Source organism: Gymnodraco acuticeps, unplaced genomic scaffold (genome assembly GCF_902827175.1).
Source record: "Gymnodraco acuticeps unplaced genomic scaffold, fGymAcu1.1, whole genome shotgun sequence".
Lineage (NCBI taxonomy): Eukaryota > Metazoa > Chordata > Actinopteri > Perciformes > Bathydraconidae > Gymnodraco > Gymnodraco acuticeps.
Window position 1 is genome coordinate 4,776,979 of NW_022990981.1, and position 11,996 is coordinate 4,788,974.

Here is an 11,996-nt window from a genome sequence, read left to right on the forward strand (position 1 = left end):
AACATAAGAATAAACCAGTTTAAATGATTTGTTATTGGTTGTGATCATATTCTAAAGATGTTTGGATTATTGAAAAGTATACAGCTCCCTTTCATCTGAGTGTTGAGAGCTGTTTCCATACATTCATTTTGTGCTCAAAGTGCACCAGATTGATGCATTTCACTTCAACATTTAAAAAAACATCTTCCCGGGGGTGCATGCCCCCGGACCCCCCTAGAGGAGGTGAGGTCCGGACCCCCCTAGAGGAGGTGAAGCCCGTCCACCCCCAAATAATGCATACATGTTCTTTTAGTAAACACTGCAAACGGGTCCCACAGACCCAAACAGCACACAAAGGTTAAAGGTAAGCATATCATAATGTTAAAATGTGCTAAATATATACACTGCAAAAAACAAAAAAAAGAGGAGTAAAAGTAGCCCCCGACTTGTTTTATTTTTTGAAAGTAGCACTCATCCTAAAAAAGGTTGGTGACCCTTGTTCTATGGCTATTCACCTTGCAGGTGCAACTATGTGGCTTGTATCCTGGATTATATGTGTAATTCATGGGTGTTTAAAGTTCATATTTGTCTTATATTAGTTTACTTTTCATTAATGAAGTATGACGCTGCGTTGTCAGTACACTTGTCCCTGTTTGTGGTTGGTCAAATGTTTCTAACCCCACCCCTTTCACATGAACGCGCTCTCAGCTGGTGAGAGAAACCCTGGCTTCATTTACGGAGTTGATATTAACCTAGGCCTAGGGTGACCAGACGTCCCCGTTTTCCGGGGACAGTCGCCGTTTGTATTGGCCTGTCCCCGGTTGAAACTGTCCCCGGAAATGTCCCCGTTTTTTAATATACGTTAAAAACACATAGCAAGGTGAAATAAAACGTTTCATGTCGGAAACACTGGGTAAACAGACTGTGGTCAAGCCAGTCCCCATTTCGGAAAACACAATCAAGCCAGCCCGCACGTTGTATTGCGGTGCGCAAATATCCTATGGATTACGGTATGCCTTTAAAAACTGCCTTCAAAATAAAAGCGTTTACTCGGTCAATAACAAATATACCTAAAAAACACACCAAACATATTCATACTGGAGCTTAAATTAAGAAATATGTACTATATAATGTGATCAAAACAAACTACGTATAACTACCACATTATAACTGAGTGAATGTAAAATGTAAGTATACAGTCATGAAGACATATCTGACATTTCCACTGGGTGACTAATTTCAATTGATGTTGACACCATCTCACAACACTCCTAAAATAACATTACTTTCTGAAGCACAATTTAAAATGTATGCTGTTTAAAATCTCAAATTAGATCTATTGTCCATCTATATTTTGATTATTATTAAATGGAAACCGTCCATAATCAAAGAGTCATGTCTGAGGGAAAACCCCAAAAAGCATGATAGGGCGAGCCAGGCCCCTTTAAGTTTATATTATTTATTTTGGTCTGCTACTGAGAAGCTAATGTATAAGTTATACAGTTATTTCTGCAAGAAAATTACAATAAAATGACTGTTTAATGTTCACATCTTGTATTCATTTCTATAATTTTGAGCACCAAATTATTGAAAAGTATCGATAAGAGTATCGAAAAATACCGATAAGCAGTATCGGTATCGATAAAATCCTAACGATACCCATCCCTAGTTAAGATAACTCAAACATATCCAGGATATGTTGAACTGGCTTCGTAGTAGGCTGCATAGCAGCGCTAATGTCAAAGACACAAACATTATACATTATATTTTTATTTTACCAGGATGCAGTGACAGAAATATTTGGGAAGGCTTAGCCTTCCCTAGCCTACAGCACCCGCCGCCCCTGATGGTAGACATGATATCAGCAATACTTCCAGTCAGTACTCCAGCAGCAGCATTGTTACTCCTTGGAAAGTCTTTAGAGTCTGGCCTGGATAGCTGGTCTATCCTTCAGCACACTGACACACCCTTGTGACTCTTGTTGGCCTCTTATGATGCTGCTGTCTTTTAATATATGATTATTTCTCTGCTCCTAGTTCATTCCTCACAGATTATTCCATCAGTCCCAGTCATTGCATGTCAGTTAACCTCTTAAGCCCTGAGCCTGTTTTTCAGGTTTCAGGCTCGAAAATGCCACTAACACAACAAAGACTATATCTTCACTTCTAAAAGGGGTAAATTAATAATATTTTCTCTCAAAGCAAGGTTACATCTGTGAGTTGGATGTAGAAGTGTCAGAATCAATATAGATGTTTTTATTTTAAAGTAAATTCAGATGGAACATAGTAAAAACATGTAAATTCTAATGTCTGCCTAAAAAAAAACCCATTACTTATAGTGAAAACCACCCTTGAATGATGGGTTAGTAGACTAAAAGCTTTAGGAATCCAAACTATAACATATAATAAGTACCCTGTATCAAGATTGATGCAAAACAAGTGCAATTTGACCTTTTTAGAGAGGTTTAGAAAAATAAAGTCCAGGCGGACTCACCTCTGGGTAATTTGGGAACCATCAGTTCCATTTGAACTTTTTCACTGTAAAAATCATTGTATTACTTGGAATTATCACTATGGGTATTCATTCCATCCAAATACAACTGTTGTGAAAAAAATAAAAATAAAAAAATAAAATACAATAAAACATACTCTGTTATCCTCTTAGGCCCCACGGACCCGAAATCGCGTCATTTGCAGGAAATAACGTCTAAGGAACCTTAATATTGAATAAACTATGAATATTTTATATCCATATAACGGGAAAAAACTCATTTAACTGATCTTTTTCATTTATTTAAAAAACAACAACACACAATGCTAACAGTGAGCCTCTGAATTAGCCCCGAGTGAAAAATGCTAACCTATTACTGCACCGAAAATCACTCCTAGCTCCCTTATTACTTATCCTAGCTGCACATCCAACACATTGTTTATGATCGTAAAGACACAGAATCTAACGGTGCCCACCTCAACACTGAAAGATACAAACTCGCGAGGTTATCAACAAAAACGTACATCAAAACAAGTGGCGCTAGACTGTACTAACATGCGCTAGGCTAACAATGACTTACCTTCGTCTTTGTCTGGTCTAAACTGGTCTTCAATGGCATTAAAACGATAACAACGATGATGTAGTTAATCCATAGGTTAATATCCAATGTGGCTGTGTCCCCTTTGAAATGTTCTGATAATCTATAAGCAATAAAACTGCAATTCCGTTATCTGCTGTCCGCTCTGTGCTCCGTGCGCTCTGGGTCCTGCTGCAATTCCTGCTTCGTTACGTTGTAAACAATAAATGAAGTCGGCTGCGTAATGTTATTACGCTGGCTGGCATTCTTTATACTTTACGCAGGACCATATCTCTGGAACCCATTGGTCGATTCGTGTGATTTACACCTTTTTCTTAACCATTACATCCAATAGAATCAATGGGCAGTTCCCAAATCCACGTAAACATTACCATAGCAGACATAATAGAGAAGCAAACGAAGCATATCTGAAAGTGCAAGCCTGGACGGCAAAACTTTATACCCAGTATATTGCCATAAATATGATGATGGATTATCAGTAAACATTTCTACGTGACACAAAGACATTGGATTAACCTTGAGCAGCATTTTTATTCCGTTGAACACAACTTTTGATCACAAATTAAAAAAAGGTAAGACGTAATTATTGTAATATTTTTGAAACCGGATGTTGTTTACTTTCTCTTTTCTGGCTGATAGCTCCAGGAATTCGAGGTCGGACAGTGATGACATTACATGTGTGGAATCTGTTGAGTCTCAGCTTTAAATCGTTTATCTTGTTTGTGCAGTTAAGATAGTAATAAGGGCATTTCTACCGTGAGTTCTGTGTAAAAAAAGCGTTAGCATTAGTTAGCATTTTTTCGCTCAATGCTAATTCAAAGGCTTGGTATTACTCTTATGTTTCTGTTTCCAATAAAATAAATGGATTCATAATTTAAAAAAATTATAAAAATGTATAAATTAATAATGTTGTGTGCAAACATTTCAAATTTAAATATAAAATGAAAAAAAAGTTTACTTTTGAAATTATTTCTCACTAAATTCCTTTCTAAATTATAGTAAATTATTAAAAAAGGTTTCGTCAATATACGTTTTTCTGCCTAAAATAGTTTAAATTGAACGTAAACACCACATCCATGGCAATTAACCAATTTTTGCCCGCTATTTAAATTGACTTTGGTTGAAGTTAATTACAATATTGATATTATATAGATATATATAGCATATGATTGATGCAGTCTTTCTGAACACTTATATAAATACTGCAAATGAAGAATATTTGTAATGTTCTGCACAGATAGTGCCTTAACTTGAATTTGAAAACACGTGGCAACTTTATTAATACAGCAGTTGAAAAGATTTGTGGAAAGAAAAATTCTTCATGGGCTTCAATGGCTCTCTAGATAAAGGGTGTTTTATGGTTGCTTATTATCCTCAGATAGTGGTTTGTTTAAATAACTAGTGATATTTTAATAAATATTGCAAAAAAGGGCTCCAAAAAAGGCATATATATATATTGTGTCATTGATTGTGTAATTTCTCCAAACACATACAGTTAAAATGCCTGTTTGGAAGCCTTCAAATGGTGCAAGAAAGGGACTTTACATTGTATTATACTTAAAGACAGGACTATTCAGTTAAGAGAAGAGAAAAAAGGAAAGAAAACTGTTATAATGGGTGATGTAACATGAATGCAGACATAATATGAAGTCCTTGGCACTCAGACTCTAGAGTGGTCATGTTGTGATCATGGGGATTCACCCATACAGCATCAGGACAATATCATATGGAGTCAGACACTGGAAGTGTGCTGGAGGCATTGACTGGGACAGATGGAAGGATGAGGCTGATGAGACTGAAGAATCTGTGACGAACTAACTTGCGGCAGAGGAATAATTATATATTAAAAGACAGCAGCATCATAAGAGGGCAACCATGTGACAGAGGTTGCGTTCCAATAGTCCATTTAGCTTAGGAACCTTCCTAACGGAGTGAAATGACCCGGAAGTACGTCAGTGGCAGCCATGATAAGTGCCGTTCCAATTCTCCAAATGATAGGAAAGGAGGTTTCAAACTTCCTTTATAACCTCCTTTAACTTAGGAACCACTGGACCTCCCTTGACGAAAGGAGAGGAGAAAATGCTGCCCCACAATGCATTGCAGCCGCAGCATTTGCCGTCACTCAACAGTCGGCCGTTCACGGAAACAACCGATTATGACCGAGAAATGATATCATGAAAGTTACGGTGCTTATTAAGCATTTTAAAACGTATGTGGTAAGTTGCCAAAGTGCTTTGTTCTGAACGTGCATCAGTATTATAATCAAAAAGAGAAATATGAACGTTAGTTTTTACTGAAATGATCAAATAAAGTCAACATTTCACAGTCTTTACTGAGCTGTGTGGAGTTTGTTCAACTTTTAAAAGATGTTTGAATGGTGACATACACAGTGATAGATGTTAAAGACTAACGTTTATAATAAATACATTTGTATTGATTTTAAGATATTTTCATAGTTCATACGTATTGGGATCATTTGTATTAATGTGGACCGGAGGGAGAGGGTGACGAGCAGAAGTTTCACTTTCCTTTTTTATTTCAATTCCAACTTTGGTCATGAAGAATATGTTTCTCTGTTGTCCACGTTCATAAAGCATAAAGCAACAGCATCAGAGCACGGTGCAGAGTCTCTAGATTAGTTTACAGTAGTCCCTCGTTCTTATTAAACATCCATGTTGTAGTCCGCTGTATAAAAAACTGTAGTTTCCATAGTTTCCCCACAGCAGCAGACGTCCGCTGGCGCATCATAAACACGTCGGATAGTGAAAGTGCAGTCGATTCTCTAAAGTACCGCAGTCTCTTCTCCTATAAGTCCTTTTGAATTCTCCTATCCACTATCCCTTAACCCCGTGACGTTTCACTCAGAGGTCAAGGAATAGGAGATAGGGTTAGAATTTAGGAGCTGATTTTTGGATTATCGGAACGCAACCAGAGTGTGTCAGTGTGCTGAAGGATAGACCAGCTATCCAGGCCAGACTCTAAAGACTTTCCAAGGTGTAAAATGCTGCTGCCGGAGTACTGACTGGAAGTATTGCTGATATCATGTCTACCATCCTCTTAAAATACTCTGTCCAACAATATCAGTCTCAGGAAGAAAGGTTTTTTAACGCTTATTAAAAGAAAAACATGCATTCTTGTTCTCAGGAGAGGACATTGACAGAGGATTACTGGAAAAGTACACAATAAGTACTTCATAGTACTTGTGGGGGTAGTTTCACTAGTACTGAGTCCAACAGGATCAATCTCACGAAGAACTAATCACAACAACAAATAATTCCCTCATCAAACTGAGCAGAAGTGGCTTGATTTTGTTCTCAGCAGGGGACTTTGACAGAGTATTTCTCAAACAATACACAGTAATAGTACTTCAATGTATTGCAGGCTAACTAAAACAAAGTCAAACAGTATTAATTTCATTAAGAACTAATGACAACATTTCATTTTTATCATTCATCAAAGACAGCAGAAAAACATGCATTATGTACTATGGAGGGGACTTCACAAAGTATTACTCACAAAGTACACAGTAAAAGTACTTCCTTTTATTTCTGGCAGCAGTCAACTAGTGCCGAGTCCAACAGTGTCAGTTTTATTAAGAACTTGTGGTAAAAAATATTTGTATCACTCATTGAATATAGCAGGAAAGAAAATGAAGAGCAGCTGATTTGAAAAGACTAACTCGAGAGACGGCTGAGTGACCGCAGTGCAGAATCGCTGTATAGTTTAAATCTCCTTAGTTACAATGTTGTCCATTTTACCCATAGGCTTATTATATTTACAGCCCTTAATAACATACATTTTCTGGGCTCAATATGTGTCTTGGCTGTTTTCGTTGTGATCGCTAAATACACCTTATAATATTATCACTATAACACTGACACAGATCCAGTGGCGTTTTCTCCTTGAGGCCAAGGGAAGCCAGGCTTCCCCTGTTTTTTCGGATTGTAGTTATAATTTTAATAAATAAATAAAAACACTTCGTTTAGTTTCAGAAATTCTTTGTTGTGTGTTGCTGCCGGCCCGTCTCTCCCCCATTCTCATTGAGTATTTTACAAAGAGTGAAACAGCGCCCCTCTAGATGTTATGGTGAAACAGTAGATTGCACTCTCTGTTTTGCGAGAGGAGGCCAGTCGAAATTGGCTTCCCTTGGTGAAAAAAAAGGAGCGATTGACCAATCAGATGAGGCTCAAGTCATGCCCCTGCCAACCTGTGATTGGTCAGGGCCATGCCAAGGGAAGCCAGAGGCAGCTGGCTTCCCTTGCCTCACAATCCAATCAAATCGCATCAACTGAGTGTTGCAGTGACGCATCCAAAAACCAGGAAGTAAGCTGCTCTCGGTTTCCCTCGACAAAAAAGCAATGGGATTTCTTCATAGGATTTTGGAAAATAGCTCGAAATAAGGTCAGTGGAAAACGAACCTGTTAGATAAATGCACGTTTTGTTCAGTCGGATAATATCCACATGTCTACCCTACTTTTATAATTTTCAAATCATAAATCTAATCGATAGAAGATAGATAGTGTCTCTGCACCACTCTCACTGCCGTTAGAAAGTAGCAATCAACTGAAACAAGTGCAATTATGGAGGGTGGAGATTTGGAGTCTTTAATCAAAAATAATTGTACTAAACTTCCGCTACAGCAGCAAAAACAAATACAATTTGATGACAGGCCGATGCTCAAACTGGAGCTGTGTACAGCGAGGAAAAAAGGAGCGAATTGGACGTAAAACGTTAAAGGTCTCCTGATTTAGTTTGTGAATGAATGCTTATTAGAGTTTCGGCTGGAGAGTGCGTGCGGACAATGGATGTATAATAAGAACTGGATACAGCGTGGGAGGCGGGGCCTCATTCATTCCTATGAGAGTTGCTCAATGGCGCATGATGACAAAATGGCCCAACTTTTGAGAGAGCGAAACGTCACAGATTACCCGGCATGCCTGAGAAGTACCCGTATGTGCGCTCATAGCGCATGCGCAACTTTAACCACGCCGCCCAAAAGGCTCGTTCACATTAAGCACGTGAATTTGCGTACACGTAACAGCACCGCGCGTTCATGACAGCATCGTACTGGATTTATATTAACGAGGCGGCAGTTAGCAGCTAGCGGCTAGCTAGTAAATTATGCTAAGTTACACATCAATCGTTATGTACTTTTATATTACGCTGACATCAGGATCTAGTGATATCCAAGCAACAGAGCTTCATTTAGCATGATACTTGTGTGGGTTGTACATGAACTTACCACTTACCACTTGGTAATATATAAAAATGTATATGTTGAAGCCTGTTATGATCAATTGTGAGTTAAAACTTTATCTAAAAAGTAAAGCTGATGATGGATTACTGTGGTGGAGTTAAAATAACAATAGCCTATTTCTTTTTGAAATGTGATGGAGTAAAAGGATAGTAACTGTGATTATTCATGTTAAGTTGCCCACAAGTAACTAAAACAATTGCAAGTGCAATAAGAAGCTACAGGAACGTTAATCTACGTCGGTAATATTAACTTTATTTAATACAACATTTACGGTACAAGATTTACATCATACAGCCCATGTAGTATAATATTTTACAAATGATGAATTACAGCAAACATGTGCAATATATCCATTATTACAGCTCCGTGGGCTGGCAGTAAGGCGATATGGTCCGTTGTTATTGTGCATCCATGGGTAAAGATAAACGCATGTAGTGCTGAACACATAACAACATAACGTGCCGGGCGGCGCGGTCCCGTGGGTTAGATGCGCGTTCATAATGCAGAGGGAAATAACTCTCAGAATAACGTTATTAGCACATTTTTACAACTTGAGGAACGAATGTTTTTAATAAGGGCTATACAAACGTTCATACTGGGTAGTTTATTTAGTTTAAAAAAAATTATCCAACGAGTTACAGACCACTCTTTCCCCATGTAAATCAATGGGAAAAAGTGTTTCCGGGCCCAGCAACCTAAAGGAAGTGTAGTACCGCCGTTTGACCAGCACGAATATTCTCATCAGACTCCGGCGCACTTCCTGGGGGCTTGGTGCGGACCTGTCGGTTAGATAACAGGCGTGTGTATGTCCTGCATCTGTATGATACAAATGTGTGTAAAATGATACCGGGTGCTGTAATCACTCATCTGGTTACGTTATTACATTGACCACCACAAGAAAGGACGTATTATTGGCTTCCCCTAATTTTTTCCCCACGCCACGCTACTGCCCAGATCGCTGGATCGCAAGAAACACCTGCAATCAGGCTGGCAAGGACTGTTCCATGCTCTGCTCAACCTCCCGTCTTCCCAATGGACTCAGTAGCGCCCCCTGCTGCCGTGGAGCATGTGTGAGTGAGCATGTGTGAGCACATCTACGGCGGAATATTACTGCCAAAAGTCACGTGAGTGAGTCACGTGACTTTTGGCAGTAATATTCCGCTGTGAGAAGAAAAAGTTGTGTACTTGTAAAAAAAAGTGTTGTAGTTGTAAAAAAAAATTGTGTACAGTACTTGTAAAAAAAAGTTGTGTACTTGTAAAACCTATGCTGAATTTGTCTCTGAAACATGATTTATTAGAAAAATGTTATGTGTTTGTTTGATAGATACGTTTTTTCTTTGCAAAACTAAATGCATCAGTTTGTAGATGGTGTTTTGTATTTGCAAACCACATTGTGTTTGTTAGTGAATCATGAGGCATTTGTAAAACCTGTTTAGTTTGTTTGTGGAGTTATGGCAGGAAATGAGCTCCATACTCTGGCGGTCAGTAGGGACGAAATAGAACTGAACAAATCCTCCTGCCGCCCAGGCCTTACCTACAGCGTCACCTGGAATAACTTCAGGAACTGTAATTCAGACTGGACTGTTACAGATGTGTTCCTTAAAGTTCCAGAGACTTCTTTGTGCAAACATGTCAGATCAGAGGGAACACATGTGGTGCCAGTTACAGTACATCTGTAAAAGATGTGCTTTCCACAACAAACATTTTCTTACCTTTTAACTTTTGTTTTGTTTGAATGTGCCAACTGTGAATTAGTGATGCTCCAAATCTAAAGTTAGGATCACATTTTACAGCGTATTTACTTTATAAAGAGTTCATGCATCCTAAACTTTCAAACCTGAAAAATAGTATACAAACTACAGATGCTTTGTCCATTTAAGAGTCTGATCTAAAGGGTTCTCTCCTGTTTTTATGACTTAAAAGCATTTCATATATGAAACAGGTGTACTGTAAATGAAAGTGTTACCATTATAATGGCAATTTTAATGTTCCAATGTCCTATATCCTTTTGCCATTACTTCACAGGAGGGTTTAGAGTGATCCAGACGCAGACACAAACAGATGAATTTCCGGTCCTTTGGTGCAGTTTATAATGATGTTTTATTTAGCGTTTACATACCAAGGGTTAATTACAGCCAATAGTTGCGGTTAGCACATGCTGGGATGGTGGAATCGGTATGCTCTTCCTCCTGTGTCCTCGTCCTTTCCTGTCACCCCTTTTATCTACCCGGTACAGTTAAACCCCGCCACCAAGTGTTCAAAATAGCATTGCACCATACATATAAATAAAGTAAACTGAGACACCAACAACACCTATAAAATGGCTCCTATAGCCATGACCACTTAAATATGATGGTTTTGAAGTTGTGAGCTGCTTTTATGCATTAGTGTGCATTAGCAAGTTAAGATTACTGTCATGTCTTATTATAAACATATCAATGTTTATGTACTTAACCTGAATTACATATATTAAAAAGATATATTAAGAAGGTCTAAGGATAGAGGGTGTCGTTTTTCTCATACTGATATTCTGAACAATCTGTGCTGTTGTATTTGCTGTAAAGTGTCTCTACTGTAGGCTATTTTTATTATATGTACAGCACTTTGGCTCGACCAAAAATCGTTTATAAATGTGCTATATAAATAAAACTTGATTTGATTTGAAGATGAATTGCTCCAATACTATTTTCAGGCTTTTTCTAAAATTATAAGAAAATACTTTTTTTTATCAGATTAGAAATTGGATCATCAGAATAAAATGTCACTTGCAGCTCAGGGCTTCTGTTACACAATATGATACAATTTGTTGTGGAAATACCTAAAGACAAAATACATAAAGAAGAGTAACATTCATTAAAACTGTTGTCCAGCGCAGTAGCGAGGCGTGGGGCAAAAATTAGGGGAAGCCAATAATACGTCCTTTCTTTGGGGTCGGGGGTGTGGTGGTCAATGTAATAACATAACCAGATGAGTGATTACAGCACCCAGTATCATTTTACACACATTTGTATCATACAGATGCAGGACTTACACACGCCTGTTATCTAACCGCCTGTTATCTAACTCTCCAGCCCAAACTCTAATAAGCATTCATTCACAAACTAAATCAGGAGACCTTTAACGTTTTACGTCCGATTCGCTACTTTTTTCCTCGCTGTACACAGCTCCAGTTTGGGCATCGGCCTGTCATCAGATTGTATTTGTTGTTGCTGCTGTAGCAGAAGTTTAGTACAATTATTTTTGATTAAATACTCCAAATCTCCACCCTCCATAATTGCACTTGCTTCAGTTGCTTGCTACTTTCTAACGGCGGTGAGAGTGATGCAGTGACGCTATCTATCTTCTATCGATTAGATTTATGATTCAAAATTATAAAAGTAGGGTAGACATGTGGATATTATCCGACTGAACAAAACATGCATTTATCTAACAGGTTCGTTTTCCACTGACCTTATTTCCAGCTATTTTCCAAAATCCTATGGAGAAATCCAGCTTACTTCCGGGTTTTAGGATGCGTCACTGCAACACTAAGTTGATGCGATTTGATTGGATTGTGAGGCAAGGGAAGCAGCCGCCTCTGGCTTCCCTTGGCATGGCCCTGACTAATCACAGGTTGGCAGGGGCATGATGTGAGCCTTGTCTGATTGGTCAATCCCTCAATTTTTTTTCACC